The sequence below is a fragment of the Silurus aristotelis genome, assembly GCF_946808225.1.
Source record: "Silurus aristotelis genome assembly, chromosome: 28".
In the NCBI taxonomy this organism is placed as follows: Eukaryota; Metazoa; Chordata; class Actinopteri; order Siluriformes; family Siluridae; genus Silurus; species Silurus aristotelis.
Genome location: NC_139601.1, coordinates 3,979,249 through 4,000,985, shown reverse-complemented (window position 1 = coordinate 4,000,985; position 21,737 = coordinate 3,979,249).

Here is a 21,737-nt window from a genome sequence, read left to right as displayed (position 1 = left end):
GGATCCTTCTCGGGAGCGCGTGCATGGAGGCCGTAGTGGTGGTGGTGGTGCATTTTCTCTGCTCCAACTGGACCTGCTGCCTCCAAGTCTTCCTGGAGCACTTTTCCATGTGATCCTTGTCTCTTGGGCTACTCTTCTAACTAACCTTCTGACTCTGTGATTAGATATTTTGTGAGGAGCTCTTGTGTATGGCCTGTTGATTGTAGAGTGATGTTCCTTTGACTTGCATATAATGGCCCCACAGGAATATTTAAAAGTTGGGAAATTCATGGGTAACCAGTGTCCTTGTTTTTTAGCAATCATCATGGTTAAATAAGTTATTGGCGTTGCTTTTACCCGTTATGAGGTGTTTGTATACTTACATGTAAAGGTGGCTAAATCTTTTTTTAAGCTATCAGCATTAACTACCCAAGCTGGTTCTAATTTTCACAAGTACTGTAGGAGGTACAGTAAAATTATTTAGTGAAATCAGCTCCTGGTGTACTGCTTTTTTTCCCAGCATGTATAATACTTCTTCCCATCACACCAATGTGCCATTGACCCGTTACAAACTGTTCACATGATACAAATAAAGGGAAAAGGTTTCTCCCTATGATTATCTCAATATTACAGTATTATGCTATTTTGTTCTTATTTGTAATAATACAGAAACCTCTAATTTACAGTAAGTGGGTTGTTGGCCAGTGTGTGTGTGTGTGTGTGTGTGTGTGTGTGTGTGTGTGTGTGTGTGTGTGTGTGTATTTGATTGTATTAATTTAATGAAGCAATTTTGGAATCATTGCAAAAAAATCAACCAACTCATGGAGAATAACTAGCTGGGACTACAGTATATTTCTTGTTATTTATTAACATCAGCCTGCAGCTGTGCATGCTTTACAAAACAGAATCTTGTCCTTGCTTGTGCTTTTTCTTGCTTCAAATTCTTGCACTCGGACACGTAATGCATAATGAAGGGGCTGCCCTGTGGAAGTGGGTTCTTTTTATTATTTTTTTTATTTTTTTCTTCAGTATACTGTATATACCAATGGTAATATGGAATACTTATGCTAATTTGAATCAATGCTTATATAACTATTATAACTTTGGAGCAAATTGCAGAGCTGCAGGTGAGAAACGAAGAGCGTGTGCAAAGATTTGCATAGTGCATATGCAAAGAGAGAGCAAATAAGCACTTCAATCCAGTCGGTGGTGGTCCTTCAAATCCAAATGAGCAGCAAATACTGGGCTCATTGTCTCTCTTCAATACACACACACACACACACACACACACACACACACACACACACACACACACACACCTGCTGTTAGATTTGAATAATGTCTTCAGCCTGCCGCCCCCACTGTGGGTCTGGCCTCCCACTCCATTACCTCTAATATGATATGGATTTCAGAGAGCGTAGGATAATGCTTATGTGCTGTAGGGCCTTTTTTCAGGAGAGGTGATACATTTCAATAAATCCATATGCCATCAAATGTTCAAGTACTTTCTGTGTTTGCTTCAGACTTTTCCCAACAAGATCAAAGTTTTTTTTTTTTTTGTTTAATATGTCACTTCTCACTCGCTCACCCTTTTCCCTTTTGGCTGTTTGAACTATTTAACAAAATGTTGAATATTTCATGTGCGAATCGTTAAAAAAATTAAACAGAGCATCTCAATAGGACTGAAAGATTTACGCAAAAAAAAGGTTTTTATATCCGCAAGTCTATAAAAATGTGCCGTGATCATTATCCGTTGTCTTTTTTTCCTTTTGCGGATATTTACTTTTAATCTTATCATCTGACTGCCTTAATATCCCCGGTGAATGCAAGCGAAAGCGTCTAAAAGCAACCTCGGGGGTGTGGGGTGTGTCAAAGTTTTATTGGTCTGTCAAATAAAATCTAGAGATTAGTATTAATTTTTTTGTTTCTGATGAGTTTAGTCAGGTTGGCTCTGCCAATATATCAACCACATCAAGAATTTCTAGCTTGTGTGTAATCTTCATTTTAACAAGACTCTTATGTACTACTGTGCTCGTTAAGCAAGACAGTGAAAAGCTTCAACATTTTTTATTTTTTTTTTAGAAGTCATATCTCTAAAGATCTGGCAATGGTGCAAAGCTCGTTTTGTGAGATTTCCTCCGTAAACACACAGGCATCCATCCAAAGTCTGCTGTATGACAGTTGGAGGGAAAATTTGGAGTAGTCAGACTTTGGAGCATACTATGTTCAGAGGAATGCTTTCCAATTAACCTTCACCTTCAGCAGATTTTTTAACAGCCTGCACTCGGTAGGGTGGAGAGGCATCAAGGGGACGGACACGCACATATCAATCCATTTAGTTATCGAGCAGGATAATTTTAAAAGGCATGTAAATGAATCAAGTTTGAGCGCAAGTATGTGAATTGAGGGCTTATTGTATAAGACACATGCACTAAGTATACGGGTTAAAGAACAGATCGTGTTTATAGCTATATCTATATTTTGTTTATACTGGTTTTGCATCTTTTCTCAAAATATCATCATTAAAAAAAAATCTATTAGATTATATTAATTAGACAAATGCTCGGTTCTTTTTTTAACATGTTTTCACACCTGCAGATTTGCACCTATTCATTATACACTAATTTAATAGAGAAAAAAAGTACCTTTTCAATCCTACACAAATCAAAAACATTTCCATTGGAAGTATATACAGTAGCTACACAGCTACAGCTTGTACAGCTGAGAAGTTTCAAAGGTTTAGAAATAAAAAGCTCGAACACATACAGTAAGTATGCATTTATGCAACATGTATTTTTAGTGAACAAAAATACATTTAATGTTTTTTCTTTCTAAACAGGTTCATCTGATCCAGATCTGTTCAAATTTGTTGCAGGATGACAATGGTTCTGTGCAAAAAGCCAGCTTCATGGAGATATGGTTTAAATGGCTTGAACTGAAAAACGTGAGTGGCTCGTTTTAGAGCTCTGGCCTCAACTCTACTAAACTCTGCTGACTGCACCCCAGGCCTCCTCACCTCACCTACATCAGAACCTGACTTAACTAACACTGAGCACAAATCTTTATTAACACACTCAAAAATCTAGTGGAACATCTTCCCAGAAGAGTGCAGGTCATTATAACCAAAAATATGAGACAAAATGTGGAATGAGATGTTTTAAAAAAGCACATAATCGTATGTCCACAAACATTTTTCCATATAGCATATAAAAGAGTGTATTGTTTTTCTGCAATTATCGCTTGCTATTTGTTCCAATAACTATGATTTAATATAAAATAAATACCTTTTATGTACATTTTTTTTATTCATTTCTCTTGAATCCATGTTTTATTCTGGTCATGGTGGATATGGAGCCTGCCCTGGGGACCCGAATTGCCGAACAGGGACGAATCCTGAATCCTCAAAGGTACGCAGAACCCCACTATTGGTTGTTCATCTACCAAAAAGCTCAAAGAAGAATCTATCCAAAAAGCTAATAGCCTTTAAAAAATCTGCTGAACCCTTCCAGGAACCAATTTTCCAAAAGATGTATATTGAACACAACCCGAGAGAACGTTCCCAATAAAGCTTAACTATCCAAAAAAAAATACAACATTTGAGAAACCAATCCATAAATGAAAGTTATCTGAACTTCTCACCTTTTTTTGACTTTATATCCATTTTCACAGAGAACAAAAATTGCCTTGAGTTACTAATCAACTGCTCTGCTCTGAATCTAATCATAACATAGACTCTTCATCTGACCTTTCATCCTCTACACCTCTTTGCTTTAAGCACACTCTTACGCTATACAATAATCCAATCTTGATTGCACAAGGCTCTATAAAAAAAACTAAGTACTGCAGTTTCGCATTCCACTCAGCACTTCAATTGGCCTGTATCTCTGCTACAGGTTAATAGCCAAGTGTCCCTGACCTCACTTGCATGAGCGTGAAGAGTAAAGAAGCATGGGAAATGTAGTTTCAAGATCAGAGTTGCCACTAAATGGGTCGTGCGAGGCATTTCAGTCGCACGAACACTTCCTCAGCCCGTAGTCATTAGAGAAGACATTATGACTTTCCGGGTCTGCACTGCAGGACTAAAACGATAATGAAAGTTTTAAAGGTCTTGGTCAAGTCATTTCATCAACTAACTGACGCTGAAGAATGATTTCATTACTGTAAAAAGTGGAAAGTTCTTGAGAGTCGGGTCAACGGAACTCCTGTGGACCAATGAAGCATCTGTGAGTGGCAGCAAGTTCAGTAATTGCCTTTAAACTAATGAAATCGCCATTTAGTAACTCATATCGTTATGTGGGATATCGGTGAGGATATCTACACAGCACTTATATGTGTGATCAGTTAAAAAAAAAATAAGGCCTTGGCAAATTGGTGTCTGGCGATGATGCAATACTAAAGTGGACAGGGGATAAAGGGAATTAATTTACAGACCAAACTTGGTAGAGCTTTAACACTTTAAAAGGGCATTCACGTGGGAATCATTCTCACCACCAAATGTTCTGGCAGTAGATTGTTTTAAAGTATACTTTTCCATTTACTATTTTCTGCACTTGAGTGATTGGTGAGCTCTTTGGCTCCAGCCTCAGCTGGGGATCAGACATGGTAGACGATTTCACAGTGTGTTCTACGTCTCCATGAGTGGTGGGTTCATTAGCACTAATGGCACATTAAATAAAAGTCAGAAGGATTTCGAGGCCCCAGGGTCTCTGGTGCAGGGGCAATTAAATCAGGCGATCGCAACGTAAAGCTGTTTTAACGTGCAATGAATGTTCACTCACCTATCATAGTTTAAGCCATCACTAAGGGTGCCAATGGTTAACAGGGATCTCCATTTATCAAATCGTTGAAAAGGGAAATGGAGGATCTTGAAAGCTATGCAGCTAAGGCTCTGGGCTGATGATTACGAGGTTGTGAGGTTAAATCTTGGTGCCAGCAAGCCACTACCTTGAGTCCACCATTAGCTTCAATTTGTTAAAGTAAATGCTATGCCTGTGGTATGAAAGCATCTGGAAATTGACTCATTATAAATAACAAAATATGTATTGCAAGTATTTGCCTGATGTTGGGATTTCCTGGATAGTAGAAAAAAATATAAAAGGTAACAATGTTTGGCAAGAACTTGTAGACGAGTTTTAATCGAATGCATTATCCAACGGGGCCAGAATGGTGGACCAGAAAATGCTATTGATGCTTTGTACTTCCTTGGTCTCTAGTTCAGTCTTGTGCTTTAGTTTACTCTATTTGGAGATCCAGAAGTTCCTCCAAATGGGTGTGTTTGGGATGTGTCTATTTCCCACATTACACCTGGCAGGGCAGTAGGTGAATTGGCTACAATTATTAGATATAAAACAGTATTAAAATAGGCCATAGTACTGTCTCACCTCTGTGTTCACAGGCTACACTGCAGAGCAAATGCAGCCCTGACCAGGATAAAGTGTTTACTATAGATTAAAGAATGAATGAATTATCAAAAGTCAATGAAGTCAGGCAGTCAATGGTCAGTACTCAAAGAGCCATCTAAAGCCAAAATCACAATCACATGATCTTGGAAACAAGAAAAACACAAAATTGGCATATCCCAGAATGACTGGCAAGACTTTGCACAAGTTTATAAATACTTGGAGGATGAAGTAGATCTGTCAGTGAATGAGTGAACTCAGGAGGCAGGAACCTTGACGAGAGTCGACGCTGTGATAGTTCATTTTGGCAGCTGTTTTGGCAGCTGTTTTGGACTTCATTTTTACTAAATGGTGCCGAGAATGCAAAAGGTCACATCTCCAATGCAAAACACAGCCACCATGTCTAACGGAGTAGAGAGAACTTTCACTGTATTAACAACTCCAAACAACATTTTAATGGAGGCTATAGGGCTCTGATTTAGCAAATAGCAAGTGTGTTGAGCTTATTTTCATCATGCTTGTTCTTTGTTTACGTCTGGAATTGTAAAAACATACTAAAACACACATCATTGTGCTTTAAATGCCAAAATAAAGTTAGCGACACTAGGAACAATTAAGATTTTTACCTTCATCATGGGAAAAATACATTATAACATTATAATGGTCTTGTTAACAAAGCGAACCCATATGCATGCACGGTTCATGCATGTTCACTGTTTAACAGCATATATTTATCCCACTCCAGGCTTGAGTTGAAATGCTTTAAACGCAAACTATCATCAGATTTGATTCATGTACCCTGGCGCCCATAAACGTCTAAATAAATCTGATGAAAATGTCGCTCAGGCTGGACAAATCAAAATGGCACAGCTCCTGCCATCCATTTGTTATGAGAAACATGGTTGGGACAAATTGAACTGGCCCAGAAAGAAGGGATTTAAAAAAAAAAAAAGAAAAAAACCTTCTGGCTGGGGCTTTAAACTTTTTACTCTTAAATTGCAGACTTTTGAAGTTTGCTTAATAGAGAGATCAGCAAGAGACAGCAGTTTCTTTCCCCAATATCTCAGAAATGACAACCTGATCTCATGGGTTTGGGAAAAATTGTGGGGAAAAATTGCATACTTTTGCATTGAAATGCACATGAATAAAAGATATTCAATACCAACCAGACTTGGATATTTATAACATCTCTCTATTAAGTTGCACAGATAACCGCTTTGTCAAATTTAGAACGGACAATTCTTATAGACTGTAGTATTGGAGCAGATTTGAACAAAAATTAACAAAGAATTATTTAAATCATTCCATCTTGGTTTCATGACGCTTCTTGACAATGAATTACCGAACACCTTTATTTGTGTTTGTGTGTGTATAAGCGCAAGTTTATCCTCCCACAGCCTATGGTTTGCCAAACTCCGTGTGAAACATTTGGCATACAGTGAGCGCATTTAGACTTATGTGAGTTATGGTTGGAAATTAGAGGGGCCACGTCTTCCCTAACGATGTAGTTTCTCTAACAGCAGGCGATGATTAAAGAAAAAAAATAATAAAGTCAACGCTAGGCAAAGACAAGCTTCTTGCAATTCGGGAAAACAAGCAAATGAAAAGAAGGGAATGTTATTCTCGAGGCTGTCAGAGGTTATTTATGCATTGTTGAGACACTCATTAAAACGTTAGGCCACAATTAAGAAAAGCAAGCATAAATCTATCTGCAAGCGGATGTTAATTAGTTTCCTCGGTGATCATTCTTGGAGTTATCTTATCCTGCAATATTGTGATTATGTACTAATTTGCATATTTCTGCTTCCTGGAACACCGTACACTTTTTCACTGCCATGAGGGAAAGTGATAGGACGCGCCGTTCTGTCTCAAATTGCAAATTCTATCTCAATTGCATGAACCCGACATGAAAAGAAGAGTGTGTCATGAGCATCTTCGCTATTAGAAAAGGATAATCCACTGTTTGTACAAGTGTGCAATCGATTGTGTTCATTTCGCACCCCAGCCTGAAATTGCTTCATTAATAAATGTAAAAAAAAAAAGAATTACTAGAACTATACAGTTTTCCCAAGAGCATCAGAAGAAGAACGGCTCACAAATGAGTTTTTATTTCGCTCTGTATTCAAAACCACTGAACACCTGAACATGCTGAATGAATATGAAAATTATAAGAGTTATTGTCAAGATTATTTTGTATACATCGGATCAGGAGTTGGATTGAGAATAACGAATATGAAGCAATATGAAATCCATAATCCATAAATCCAAATACATTTTAGGAAGGAGTCCCTGGTTTGACAAATATGAAGCTGTAACTTGTATCTTTCAAGCCAAACTGTAAGAAATATTTGCCCATGGTATAAGGTTTGGACTAGGCCGAAGATGGAATTAGATATTAGTATAAAGTACTCAGATTCCTAAGGATGTTGGAGAGTCTTACTTTCGGTTTAAAAATTTTTAAAAGGGCAAATCAAATACTCAGTTATGTTCGTATGCACATTCATTTAAACCTCAATGACAAACCCTAATCTAAAAGTTAAAACTGTTATAGCACCCTTGTACCTTACTTTCATACGTATTTCATCAACATGTTCATTCTGTTTGTGATCGACAGGCTTTGCTGGATTACAGGACATCACTGTAAGAGGGAAGGATGTATGTCAGAGGCTGACACTCAGAAGATCAGATCCAGAAACATCACACGGCTGTGATTCACACTGATCTCTCTGCAGTGGTCTTAAAATCCCCACTGCTTCTCAAACAGCGCAGTCTCTTGAGGTCCCTTTTTTTTTTTTATCATTCTTCTGTGCCTGATCCTTCTGACTGTATGTCCTTCTGCTGACAAAGAGCATAATTACACTTAGACTTCTGAACGGATGAGAGAGATAGGGGTGGAGGGTACAAAAGAAAAAAAGAAAGAGAACACATGTTGACAGCCTTTCATTCAGCATGCTATGCAAAACATCCAGACTTTGTCAATCTTTAGGTTTATAATCCTAGTGCCCCCTTTCACTATTCATTTTGTTGTTGTTCTGCCTGTTCAATCATTTCATCATATCTATTCATTAATCCTCGTTTAGTGCCACAGTACCGTCTCTCTCTCTCTCTCTCTCTCTCTCTCTCTCTATATATATATACTGTATATTGTTGTGTAGGTAATATACAGAAAGCCTTGAAATAAATGCTACCCACCACTTGTGTGTGAAATGAGCAGCAAGGATGTTTTGACGTTTGTTTGTACTTAACAAATAATAAATTAAACAAGAAAAAAATAAAAGGATATTTACGCAAATCATTTCATTACGTAATACCATGAGATGTGTGGAAATTCTTAGAAAAAAAAAGAAGTATAGATTAAATGACCATAATGGGTTAGTAATGATTTCGATTTAGACTGTGTTTTGGCTTTCTGCCATTTTTTAATGCCTTGCCGTCAAAAATTTTTGAAATAATTAAACAACAATACAAATAGATACATTATTCACTTAACACATTCATTTTCAACAGCTTTTTCACAGACAGGTTCACAGCAAATCCAGAGCCTGTGCATGGAAGAATGGGCCTGAGTGGTGCCGTGACCCGGCGACAAACCAGGGCTGTTTTCGCCAAAACAAAGAAGAGTGCCTACACAGCATGTGCAGATGACATCAGAAAACGTTTTCTCTCGTTTAACTGACCTAAGAATGGATCAATGTTAACATGACCTGTTTTGAAAAATATGTCAACATGAAGGTTGTTCCCAGGATAACACATACTTGGTTATTATATCTAGTTTAGTCCGGCAAAGGTGACCATCACAGTGTGATAAATATATGTCAAGTTATGCTTTGTGTTACTACTAACCATCCATCTCTGTTTGGTAGAGCTGATAACTCTCGTGTCCATATTGACCTTTATCACCTTTCAAACCCCCTCATTTGAACAAACAAACAAAAAATCTCGAAGCGCTTTTCCCACTCGTTCTACTTTTAAGTGCTGTAGGCACATCAGAGGATTTTTTTTTATACTGACAATTATTATTTTTAAGCCAAATTCATGTTTTAGTTGTAATCACAGCTCTGAATGTTTCGGTGTAGATGTATATACCCCTTTGCTCTGTTTTAGAGAGGTGTCAAGCTGAAGCAAGTAAACGAGTGTTTGCGAAATTGAAAAGCACTCATGCAAAAATGCTGCATGAGCAGGGCCGAGGTACCATGGGGCATTTACACGCCGCTAAGCACTACTGCTGCCTGAATGAAACCAAGGCAAAGTTTCTCCATGAAGGAGAGGCCATGATGGAGTGAGCACAGTGCACATTCGCAGCTCAAGCTGAGTAAAGTCACCTTATGCGGGAGTGTAGTGCATGAAATGTGAAAAGAAAAATGAGAGAGAGAGAGAGAGAGAGAGAGAGAGAGAGAGAGAGAGAGAGAGAGAGAGAGAGAGAGAGAGAGAGAGAGAATGAGAGAGGCTGTAGAAAGGGCAAGAGGAAACAGGAGGAAAGTCAAAGAAAAAAATATGCAAAAAAAAGACAGTGACTTTTAGTTAAGCCATACTACTGAAAGTTTACTTTTAAAACGTAATATTCCAATATTCCCAATATATTTCTCCTAAAACCATTTAGTATGACAAAGGGAATTCAAATAAAATAAATACAAAATATATCAAAAAGCTTGTTTGCAAGTTATCTTCATAATGCCTCCAAAGAAACTCTTGAACAATGTCATAACCAGATGTCTAATGTGTTTTTTAATTGATTGATTTATTTATATATTTATTTTTTGCCAAAAATTAATTAACACTTACAAAAAAGTCCAGGAGAGAACGTGTGTTCCTCATCTCATTCTAATGTTTAATTAATTCGCATGTCACTAACTGCCAGCACGTCCACAAGGTGCCTCACAAGAGAAATAATTTTCTGTCCATTAAGAATTTATCAAGAGCAGATAAAAGAAATCAACTTTTAAAAAAAATAAGTCGTTGTCACGATCAAAATATCGAACTTGGCTTCAGGATTAATAAAAAGTAAAGTAAACCATAGAAACAAATTTTCTCTGCTGGCCCTAATTTTACTCACAGAATAAATGACTCATAAGTAGGACTTTGATGAAGCAGCGGTGTGAATTAGTCAACCTTCAAATCAGCTGCTCTCACAGTTCCTTTGGTGGATTTTAAAGGCTCTCTGTTTGTGACTTCACAGAAAGGCATTGTTTTTATGCTATTTTTAGCACAGGACCCATCAAGAAATTTGGTGTAATCCAAACGAACAATTTACTATAAAATAAATATTTGATGCCAAACTGTAAAGGAAGTCCAATTATCAATCAGGAAAAATGTGCTTTCATTTGGTGCCATGTTCTGTCAAAATGTAAAATGTTCTGGCTTTCTGTCAAATTTGGAAAACAAAATAAATAGACATTACTCACCCAATTACTCTTAAAAAAGAGCTGCTGTGTTGATTTATCCTCTCATGAATGATATATTAAGGAAATATCAAAATATAAAACAGAAGTCAACTATCAATTTCAGAATATTAATTAATCTTAAAAGCTCATAAAAGGTGACCTTGTGTGTTGTAAAAAAAAATAGTGGAAATGCCAAATAATTTTGAAAAGGCAAATGTTCCAAGAATACAGTGTTGGTCCATCATTTGGACAGAACTATGCATAATTAAAAAAAAAAAAAAAAAAAAAAACATGTTCATCACAGTTATATCAAGCTTCACCTGCCCTGTGAGCCACCAGAGCAGACTGAGAGCAACAGCTCAATCCTGAACAATGCTTAGCACCTGGGCAAAATAAATTGTTTCTAACAACACCATTGACGTGAGGTCTCGTGAAAGTCATAAGTTATAGTGCCACATCAATGCATATTTCTATACAAAACATCTACTGGTATACATAAAGTGTTGACCAGGGTTTTTTGGGCATAAGTGCCAAAAGAATTGTGGTTTCCCCAGAGCCAAGAGTTGAAACATGATTGTCATAATAAAACACATGTTCATTGAGCAACCAGAAGAGTCAGAGCAAGTGCTTTGAGTTCCACTTTAACTCAAGTTATAAGCAAACGCTGGCTGAGGATTTTTGTCTATATCTAGGCTAAATAGTTATCAACCACCCAAGCCTATATGGCTTTAGAGTAACATGTTTGTCCTGTAACCCCAATGGTCTAGGTTTAGACCTTGCTTAATTGTTTTTGTAATAAATAAATAAGAGCTCAGTAGGGAAGTGTGTGTGTGTGTGTGTGTGTGTGTGTAGTGCTAATGCTTCTGGTTCAAGCCCATTTTGAGCTGATGTGTGCAAATTCTTAAGCCTTTATGAAGTATAAGGGAATGCTTGACAAATGAAATTTAAGTTGACAAATGTTCTTACTACCTCAGTAAGTTACGATATAAAACAAGTAAATAATTAAGGGAAAGCTACTGTATGTGGCTAATATTCCATGGTATGTAAACAGTTACAAAGAAAAAAAAAAGAAAATGTATACAATTGTGAGAAAGAAAATGAAATATAAAGTGTATTTGTGAAATATAATAAAGGAGTAAAATTTTAAAAAGCTAAATTATTAAAATAAAAATTATTTAATATAAAAAAAAATGCTAAATATAAAACATGTAAATATAATATATATTAGGGTTATAAGCCTTATTTTAACAGAACAAACAAACACACAAAACGCACAAAAGCCAGATAAAGGCACGAAAAACCCTTTTCAGCCACAGCCAAGGTTCCTTGGTGCCTTAGGTGGGTGTTCATCTTTCACCCCTTGTGTCCTTGGTTCAAGGATTTCTTTGTTCATTCTTTAAACACTCTCGGTTCCCTGGTAGTGTAGTTGTAAGGGTGCGGCGCTCTCACCGCTGCAGCCTGGGTTCGATCCCCAGTCAGGGAACCAGCCCCAGCCACTCTTAGTGCCGGTCCCAAGCCCAGATAAATGGGGAGGGTTGCGTTAGGAAGGGCATCCAGCATAAAAACATATGCCAAATCAAACATGTAGATAATCTGCTGTGGCGACCCCTAAAGGGAGGAAAGAAAGATTTTATTCTTTAAACCCTCTGTGATGCTCATTTTTCACAACTGGTATTTAAGGGCCCCCCTGTTTGAGCAAGTGTTTTTTAAGTTACAGTGGAAGACAAGATAAAGGCACAAAAAAAAACCCTTTGCAGTTGCCACCACAACAGAGGCTCCATGTCACCCTCAAAGAGGGCACTTTCACTGCTAGTGTCCCTGGTTCAATGCCTGCCACTTTATTTCTTTGAGTGAAGGCAGAGATAAAGGCACAAATAAACCACTTTGCCTACTCAGTAGGGTGTGCTCGCCTTTCGCCGCTGGTGTCCCACATTCGAGGCGCAGCCTCGTTCTTTCCTTAAATAAAAGTGAAAGGCGAGATAAATGTGCAAAACAAAAAACACTCTTTAGTAATCTCTACTGCAGCGGGTGTTCTGTAGTGCCTTTGTAGGGTGCTTGCCTTTTGCCTCTAGTGAACCTGATTCGAGCCTTAGCTTTGTTCATTCATTAAATAAAGGTGGAAGGCCAAATAAAAGAGCAAAAACAACTATTTTGCAGCCTTTGCCAAAAGGGCAGTTCTTTAGCACACCTGGAGGGTGCTTGCCTTTTGCCAGTGGTGTCCCTGGGTCGATGCTCAGCTTCTTCTTTCTTTAAGTGATGTAGAGATAAAGGCGCAAAATAGTTTGCCCTAGTTTGCCGCCTTCTGTTGGCATTTTTGGTGGGGACGTGGGTTTCATCTCTGTAGTCCCTGGTTTGAGGCTCTGCCTCATTCTTTTTTTAAACAACAGCGAAAGGGGAGATAAAGGCTTTCTTGACAGCACCTGCCACAATCGCAGTTCCATGGCACGTTCTGCTGTTGCCTATTTTGAGACTTGACCAGTTCTTCCTTTAAGTAAAGGTGCAGTTAAAGGTGCAAAAATCTATCTTTTGCAGGCTTTACTGCAAGTCGTTTCTATGGCTCGCTTAAAGAGCACGTGGCTTTCTCCTCTATTGTCCCTGGTTCATGGTGGGCCCTTGTTTGTTTTTAAGTAGAAGGCGGAGGCCAGATAAAGGTGCAAAAAACTCTTTTGCAGCCCCTCTCAAGCTGGTGGTTCCATGGTGCACTCAGAAGCCGTTTGCTTTTCGCTGCTGGTGTCCTTTGGTCGAAGCTTGGCCTTTTTCTTCCTTTAGGAAAAAGGAAGAAGGCCAGATAAAGGATATAAAAAAAAAAAACTCTGTTGATTGGTCAGGTCCATGGTTGATCTTTAAGTAAAGGGTGGTTCTGGGGCACACTTGGATCCCTGCTTCGAGGCTTAGCCTTGTTTTTCTTTAAGTAAAAGTGGAAGGCCAGATAAAGGTGCAAAAAAACTTCTTTGCAGCCTTCGAGGAGCAGGCTGTTCTGTGCTTGATGCTTAAATTTTGCCGCTGACATCCCTGGTTTGAGGCTCAGCCGTGTTGTTTATTAAAGGCGGAAGGCCAGATAAAGGTGAAAAAACCTTTTTTGCAGCCTTTGCTGCAAGGGCAGTTCCCTGGCGCACTCTGAGGGTGCTTAGCTTTTGCTGCTGGGGTCCCTGGTTCAAGGCCCGGCCTCATTGTTTTTTTTAAAGTAAAGGCAGAAGGCCTTTTGCAGCCTTTGCTGCACGGGCGGTTCTTTGGCAAACTCGGAGGGCGCTTACATTTTGCCGCTGGCGTCCCTGGTTCGATTAGCAGCCTCATTGTTTCTTAAAGTTAAGGCAAAGGCCAGATAAAAGAGCAAAACAACTATTTTCTAGCCTCCGTCGAAAAAACTGATCTGTAACCTGGTCGGCAGGTGTTTGTCTTTGGCTGCTGGCATTCCTGGATCGAGGCTTGTCCTTGGTCATTCATTAAGTAAATGCGGAAGGCCAGATTTTGTCACAAGGCAGGTTCTGTGGCCTGCTTGGAGGGTACAGGGCATTTTCCTTTTGCTGCTGGCGACCCTGGTTTGAGGCTTGGCATCATTCTTTCTGAAAGTAAAGGCGGGAGGCAAGATAAAGAAGCAAAAAATCTCCTTTGTAGCCGCGATCTAAAGTCTGCTTCTGTGGCGCATTTGGAGGGCACTTTCTTTTCATCACTAATATTCTTGGTTTAAATCTCAGCCTCCTTCTTTCTTCAGGCCAGATAAAGGAGCAAAAAAACCTCTTTTGCAAACTAGGGCGCTTGCCTGTTGCCGTCCCTGGTTCGAGCCCCGGCTTTGGTTCTTCTGGCCTTCTTGTTTGGTTCTTTATCTGGCTGCAGACCAGATAAAGAAGCAAAAAAACTTATTTGCAGCCCCCATCTTAAGTTTGTTTCTGTGGCATGCTTGTAGATCGTTAGCTTGTTGCCTGTTCAAGTCCCTGGTTCGAGCACTGGCCTCGATTCTTTAACTAAAGGCCACATGCCAGATAAAGAAGCCAAAAACTCCTTTTGCAGCACACATCTACAGTGCGGCCCCAGTCTAACCTGTGTTTCGGTAGCATACTTGAAAGTCCTTTGCTTGTTGCCGTTGACGTACCTGGCTCGAGCACTGGCCTTTAATCTTAAATTGCAGGCCAGATAAAGAAGCAGAAAACCTTCTTTGCAGCCCCCATTTGAAGTGTGTTTCCGTGGCATGCTTGTAGATCATTAGCTTGTTGTTGTTGAAGTCCCTGGTTCGAGCCCCGGCCTCTAATTTTCAACTAAAGGCCACAGGCCAGATAAAGAAGCAGAAAACCTCTTTCGCAGCCCACATCTAACGTGCATTTCCGTGGCATGCTTGTAGGACGTTTGCTTGTTGCCGTTGATGTCCCTGGTTCAAGCACCAGGCTCGTTTCTTTAAGTAAAGGCCGCAGGCAAGATAAAGGAGCAAAAAACTTTTTGTAGCCTCAGTCGCAAGGATAGTTCTGTGGCACATTTGAAGGGCATTTGTCTGTCACTACAGGCGTCCCTGGTTCGAATCTCATCAGTGTACTTTTTTTGAATAAAATCGGAAAGACCAGATAAAGGCACAAAAAAAAAATCACATTGCAGGGACTAGTGCCAATAGCTTAATGAGTAAGAAAATGTGTATTTGAGGCTCTGAAGCTCCAGGTTCAAGTCCAGTCTGGATTATAGTGCAAGACCTTGTCCAAAAGTGTGTGGTTAAACTAAGTGAACTTTTACTTATCAAGAAATATTTTGCTAATTTACTTACTAACAAAGTTAAAAAAATTAATGATCTAAATCAGGAAATTGTACAATAGAACAGCATAGTTGATGGAAAAGCAAAGTGTCTATGATATAGCATAGCAAGCAGATATGAAAAGGAATTATCTAGAAGAAAAAAAAAAGTGTTCGTCTTTCACCCATTGGATTCCTGGTTCATGTACTGCTTATGTTTTCCTTAATATAAATACAGAAAAAAGCTATAAATAAAAGTAAAATAAAAATAATTGTTTTATTTTTTTAACAACAGCATCTGTAGCTCAGTAGGTTACAGCACAAGTGTTTGTGTGGTGCTGAAGCTCAGGGTTCAAATCCAAGGTGTGGTTTACATCCTCAAGTCAGCAGTAAGTATATTAACTTAATTTTTTCAAAATCTAACACAAAGTTTTTATTAACAAAATTAGTAACTAACTTACAAAATAAAAAAGCAAGTAGATATGTATAATTTTAAGTAGAAGAGTAAGAGTAATGAGGAAAATAAAAATGTAAAACTATTATATTGACAAAGTATACAAAAAAATTATACATACAAATAAAGGTGAATATGATGTATAATATAATAATAATAATAAAAAATATATATATATAAAATATAATATATATATATATATATATATATATATATATATAGCCCAGAGTAGCATAACCCCTCCCTCCACCTCTCCAGGAGCCCCGGTTGGGACATACTGGCTTTCACTCTTTTTCTCTCACTTTGCCAGATTTAGTGTCCCACCGGGTTCCAGCACCTTCAGCTCGCCAGAGGCGGTCACGAACCTGTGTGCTCGCAGTGACAGCCCCAACCTCACCTCTAGCCCACTGAGCCACCGGTGCTTTCTGTCAAACCTGCTTTTTTTAGGGGGTTTATTTTTTACATGATTCACAAAGACATGCGATTATAAACAAAACACCTTAAATGAAGCCTGAAGTGAGGATTGAACCAGGACTGTCAGGTTCGCACTTACCTGTGCTCTTACCTACTGAGCCACCAGGTGCTTTCTGTCAAACCTGTGCTTTTTTAAGGGGTTTATCTCTTAAATGATACACAAAGACATATACTTATAAAGAAAGAAAACAGCCTGAAGCAAGCCTTGAACCAGGGATAAACAGTACACACTTGTGGTGCTGGTGCATTTACCCACTACGCCACTAACACTTGCAGGCGAACAAGCTGCTTAAGCTGCTTCAGCTTTTTTCAAATTTTTTCACATTTTTTTCAAATAATTTTTATGTTTACTTGTGTTTTTATATTATTTTCATTTATTTTTCATTTATTTTTTATTTTTTTAATTATAATATAAAGGGGGTTTATGTTTTGCAAGGCACCTATGCATAAACACATGCAGCTAAAAAAAACAGGGAAAAAACACAAAGCAAGACTCAAACCAAGATTGTCTTACACACCTGCCTGTGATGTAGCCCACTAAGCCACATGATCCTTGCAATAAACACTTTTTCCTTGGGTGAGGCTTAACTTTTACTTGAAAACTTCCTTACAGAGAAAAATTATTATAAAGTAGACATATAACCTGAAACGAGCCTCAAACCAGGAGCATCTACCATATACATACCAGTGTGCTAACCCACTGAGCCATCAGCATGCTGTAAAAGTTGAAGAAAACATGAAGCCTACTGTAAGCTCTCAACCAGAATTGACACACAGTTAAATCCAAAGTAGAAACCTTAAACAAGGTCCTAAACCCTCAGCTGGTCCAATTTATTAAAGACATAAATATAAATTGTAATGGTCATATTGTAAACCAAGTTCACTCAAAAACATGTGTTTAATTGTTAGAGATCTCACCAAAACCCAGCCTCAAACCACGACTATGAGACACACTAATACTAGTAAACATGCTCACTGAGCCACCAGAGCCAAAAGAAGACAGCTGCTCCTCCCCTTGGGGGATTTTTTACTCAACATTGTGGCTGCTTTAGTTTCTTTATAGCACCCATAGTTCAGTGAGAGTTTGTTTGTCTTGGTGTAACCTAATGTTTGATACCCAAGTGGAACAGACAAGTAGTTTGTTTGCACAGTTATCAAAGATGTTTGATACAAAATGGGTGAGTACCAATTCTAGGGACACAAGGTCATCTTAGTCCATGTGATATAGAACACTGTCTTTTTACATATATTTGAGCCTCAGTGAATTGGAAAAGAGAAAAGCATGTCCAGTCTATTCTAATTCGATCAACTGTATGTCTCTTGTCTCTTTTTTAGGATTTGCCAGAGACATTCTTTTCTCCAATAACTCCATCAATGCCCTTTTGCTGTTAATTATTAGGAACCAACAGAGCACAGTTTTTCCTTTCATTACATTTTTTGTGAAGTCTCTCTGCCACACCACAGAGTCACACATTTAATATTAACCCGTTCAGTTCTGAACATTCTGCTATGGTTTGTCTGTGTTACTGTCATTTCCTGTTCCACAATTTAACCTGCAATTGTAACGATAAGTACTATTTGTTCTCTTGTGCATATGATATTAAAAAAGACAGGGCTGAGCCACTAGAGCAGAGTGAGAGCATATGTTTTGCCTCAGCTCTGCTCTTAAACAAAGACCATTTGAAAGTAGGTTGCAAAAATTTTGCCTGAAAATGGAAAAAAATGCAACCAAAAACACAAAATTGCACGTTTAAATTTTGTTTTTGTAAAAATGTAGCCTCTGTGGAATTTTAGGTGTATACTCTCTTAATCCTGATCATTCTTGTTCAAACCTCATTTAGCATCTTTCTGTAAATAAGTGTAAAAAAAAATGATAACAACATAACCAAGCCTATGTACTGTCAGCACTATTGGCTCAGCAGATCAGAATGAAGGTGTGAGTGTGGGCTGAGTTTAAGCCCAGTTGGGGTAAAAAAAAAAAATTCTGTACTTTTCTAATTCTTTTAAATTAGTGTACCTTAATCCTTTTTTCTACCTCTCTAGGAGCACTGGATGGAACCTACTAGCTTTCACTCACTTTGCCAGATTTAGTGCCCCACCAGGATCCAACACCTTCAGCTCTCTAGAAGCAGTCACGACCCTTTGTGCTCACAGTGACAGCCTTGACCTCACCTCTAGCCCACTGAGCCACCAGTGCTTTCTGTCAAACAGGCTTTTTTAGAGGCTTTATCTTTTGCTTGACATTTATTCACAAAAAGACATGTGTTTATAAAGAAAACACAGCATCAGAGCCAAGCCTTGAACCAGAACTGGCTGACATTTTCTGGCCCACTGAGCCACTAGTGGCTTTTGTCAAACAATCTTTTTTCAGAGCTTTATCTTTTAGTTGACATCCCCCATTCACAAACAGACGTGGTGAAAAAGAAAACACAACCTAAATCAAGTCATGAAACAGGAACCTAAGACATATGTGTACCTTAACCACTGATCCATTAAGGCATGTAAGCATTGCTACTATGCTCTATTTATCATTGCCCCATACAAAAAGACATGCAAATACTATAAGAAAAAACTTCGCCTACACTTAAATTTACAGGCTTGTAAGTGAACATTACAATTAAAACATTACAATAAATGCAAAAGACGTCACACTAAAACCAAGGCTTAAACCATAACTATAAGATAAGGTGCAAACTAGTGCACCTGCTCACATGGCCACCAGCGCCAACAAGAGACAGATGCTAGAAGGAACTCTTCATGTCAAACCCTGACCAAGGTTGTTAAAGACTTGTGTTTATTTGCCAATACACAACTACAAGTGCTTTGAAAGAAAGATCTTGACATTGAGTCTAGTGTTGATCAATGACTATAACAGTCATTGACTGATAAAATGCTTACCTCAGCTTTAAATCTGAACTTTAATAAAAGAATGGTGTGTCAACTATAATAGATTAGAGCAAGAGTATTAATATAAAATGTGCACATTCTAACCAATCGAGATTTCAACAGCGCTGTGCTTTATCTTCGAATACTACTCATGAGTCAGTACTAGAATCGTTGTATGATGTCCCATGATCCCTCTCTGTCTTTGTCTCTGGGCAATGTCACCTCGGTTAATGCCGTTCTGGCACATTGCTGGCAGGTTTGACTGAGTCATAAGGTGTCGCTTTAGTCCCAGCATCGTGCCAGATGTTCCAATCATCCCGATTAAGTGGCACTCACATCTGCGAGCCACTGGAGAGGACAGGGCACCTCTGGCATTTTCTGCTCCTAAACTAGGCATCTGGATATGTTAATCTGCATAATACCTTAGACAAGGGCATGACCTAAAATCAGGGCTGTGCAGTGCAGTTTCTTGTGGTTAGATGGTAGAAGTTTCTGTTTGAAGCTAGTCATCTCTCTGGGTAGAGACCTGACCAAGTCATTGGTTAAACTATAATTTCATTATTTTAAACCTTTTTTTTTTTGTATGAGCTAAAAGCTAGAATGGCTAAAGATGCAAACTACGCAATACTACTGTATTAATTATAAGGATTATAATAACATGAAAAAGGCTATATGAAATTGAGTTCAATCCTGCACACTTCACTCTGATATCACTTTGTGAACGGGTAAAATTAGATCACGCTCTGCACTACTTTTTCCTAGAGGCTGCGTTCTTCACTTTCGTCATTGCTTAGTTTAATGTTTGTGTTCATAGAGTTAAACCTTTTCGTCTTGTTTTTCAGAAACTACTTGTGATTGTTTTTTTTTTGTTTTTGTTTTTTAAATAAGACTTTTACTAAATGTAAATATATATTTAAAATTGTTATATGATAGTATTGCCAAACAAAGATTTTTAACCCCATACTGTAGTTAAGAACCGAATCATAAACCAAATTACCAAAAAAGATATAAAAACATATAAAACATAATTATTCCAATGCAATGCTTTTATAACCAACAGCACATTGCTGTATAACTATAAGGGGTTATAATCGTAATAATACGTCCCATAAACCCAAACCTATAGCATCATTCAGATGCCGGGGTTGTGCCGAGCGCTTCAAGGTAACTGCATTGCTTTATTTTTTATGGTCTATTTTTATGAGATGAGAATACTTAGCTGAGAGATTTGTGTCCAGACTGTTGTAATGAACACTTTTCCTACAGAAACGAAATGTAATTTACTTCTAGCTCATATCTTCAATTCTTCCGAGAAACCATTGCACTTGTGATTCTGCTTACACATGGCAGAACAACAAAAAAAAACGAATAATAATAATCTGCATGACTTTGTGTTTACTCGGAAAAGATCATGTCTCAATAATAATATGTAAACTATTTATATGGTGCGTTTATAAATCTTAAAGTTGCCCGAACACCAACGATTTTTATTTTATTCTTCGAATGATAAATGGCTTGATGCAGCAGTTCTGTAAAAAACCAAAAAAACAACAAAAAAAGTCATTACATAAGAGAAAAACGCACGGACACGTCTATGTATTTCCTGACATCATAAAATCCATATCCTATTAATATGCTGATTAATAACACGTCCACCTCACAGTACTACATGATGTACATTTGCATACTGGATTGCAATACATTCCAATTTACATAGGGTATAAAAAAAAAGGATAAAATGACAAAAAACTTTTTTTTTTACTCTGACCAATTTTCATACTCAAATGAATTGTCTTGACAAGATTTAGATATACAAGAAACGGAAATTAAACAAGAGACAGTCTTTTATAGAGCCGGATATGACTGGCAAGAGGGAAGAAACCCTGAGAAGAACCAGATGAGCCAAACTACAGACTAGATTATAAACAATAAAGTCTAAACAAAGAACGCCAATGTTTACAGTACAAGCCGGGACAACAAGAAACGATTTTGAAATTTAAGCAAATCACGCGAACAAACGATATGGGATAACTGACCTTTCCAGCTATATTTTGTTCTACACTTCTAAACTGCTACCACAAAGTTGTATTTACATAACTGTAGAGGATGCAGTTGATTATGGTAGCATAACATTTTTAATTCTCTTGAACTAGAAGACATAAATTTGTTCCAGCATGACAATGCCCCTGTGCATAAAGTCAGCTCCATGAAGATTTGCTTTATATGGTTTGGACTGAGAGGTCTTGAGTGGCTTTCTATAGAGCACTGACTTCAACCCTACTAAACACCTTTGAGATGAACTGGAACACTGACTTACACCCTTCATCAGTGCCTGACTTTACTAACACCTGTGTATCTGAATACGCAAAAATCTCCACAAGCACTCTCAAAAATCTATTCTTTTCAGAAAAGTTATTAAAATAGAAAATGGGAACTAAATGTAAATTGGAA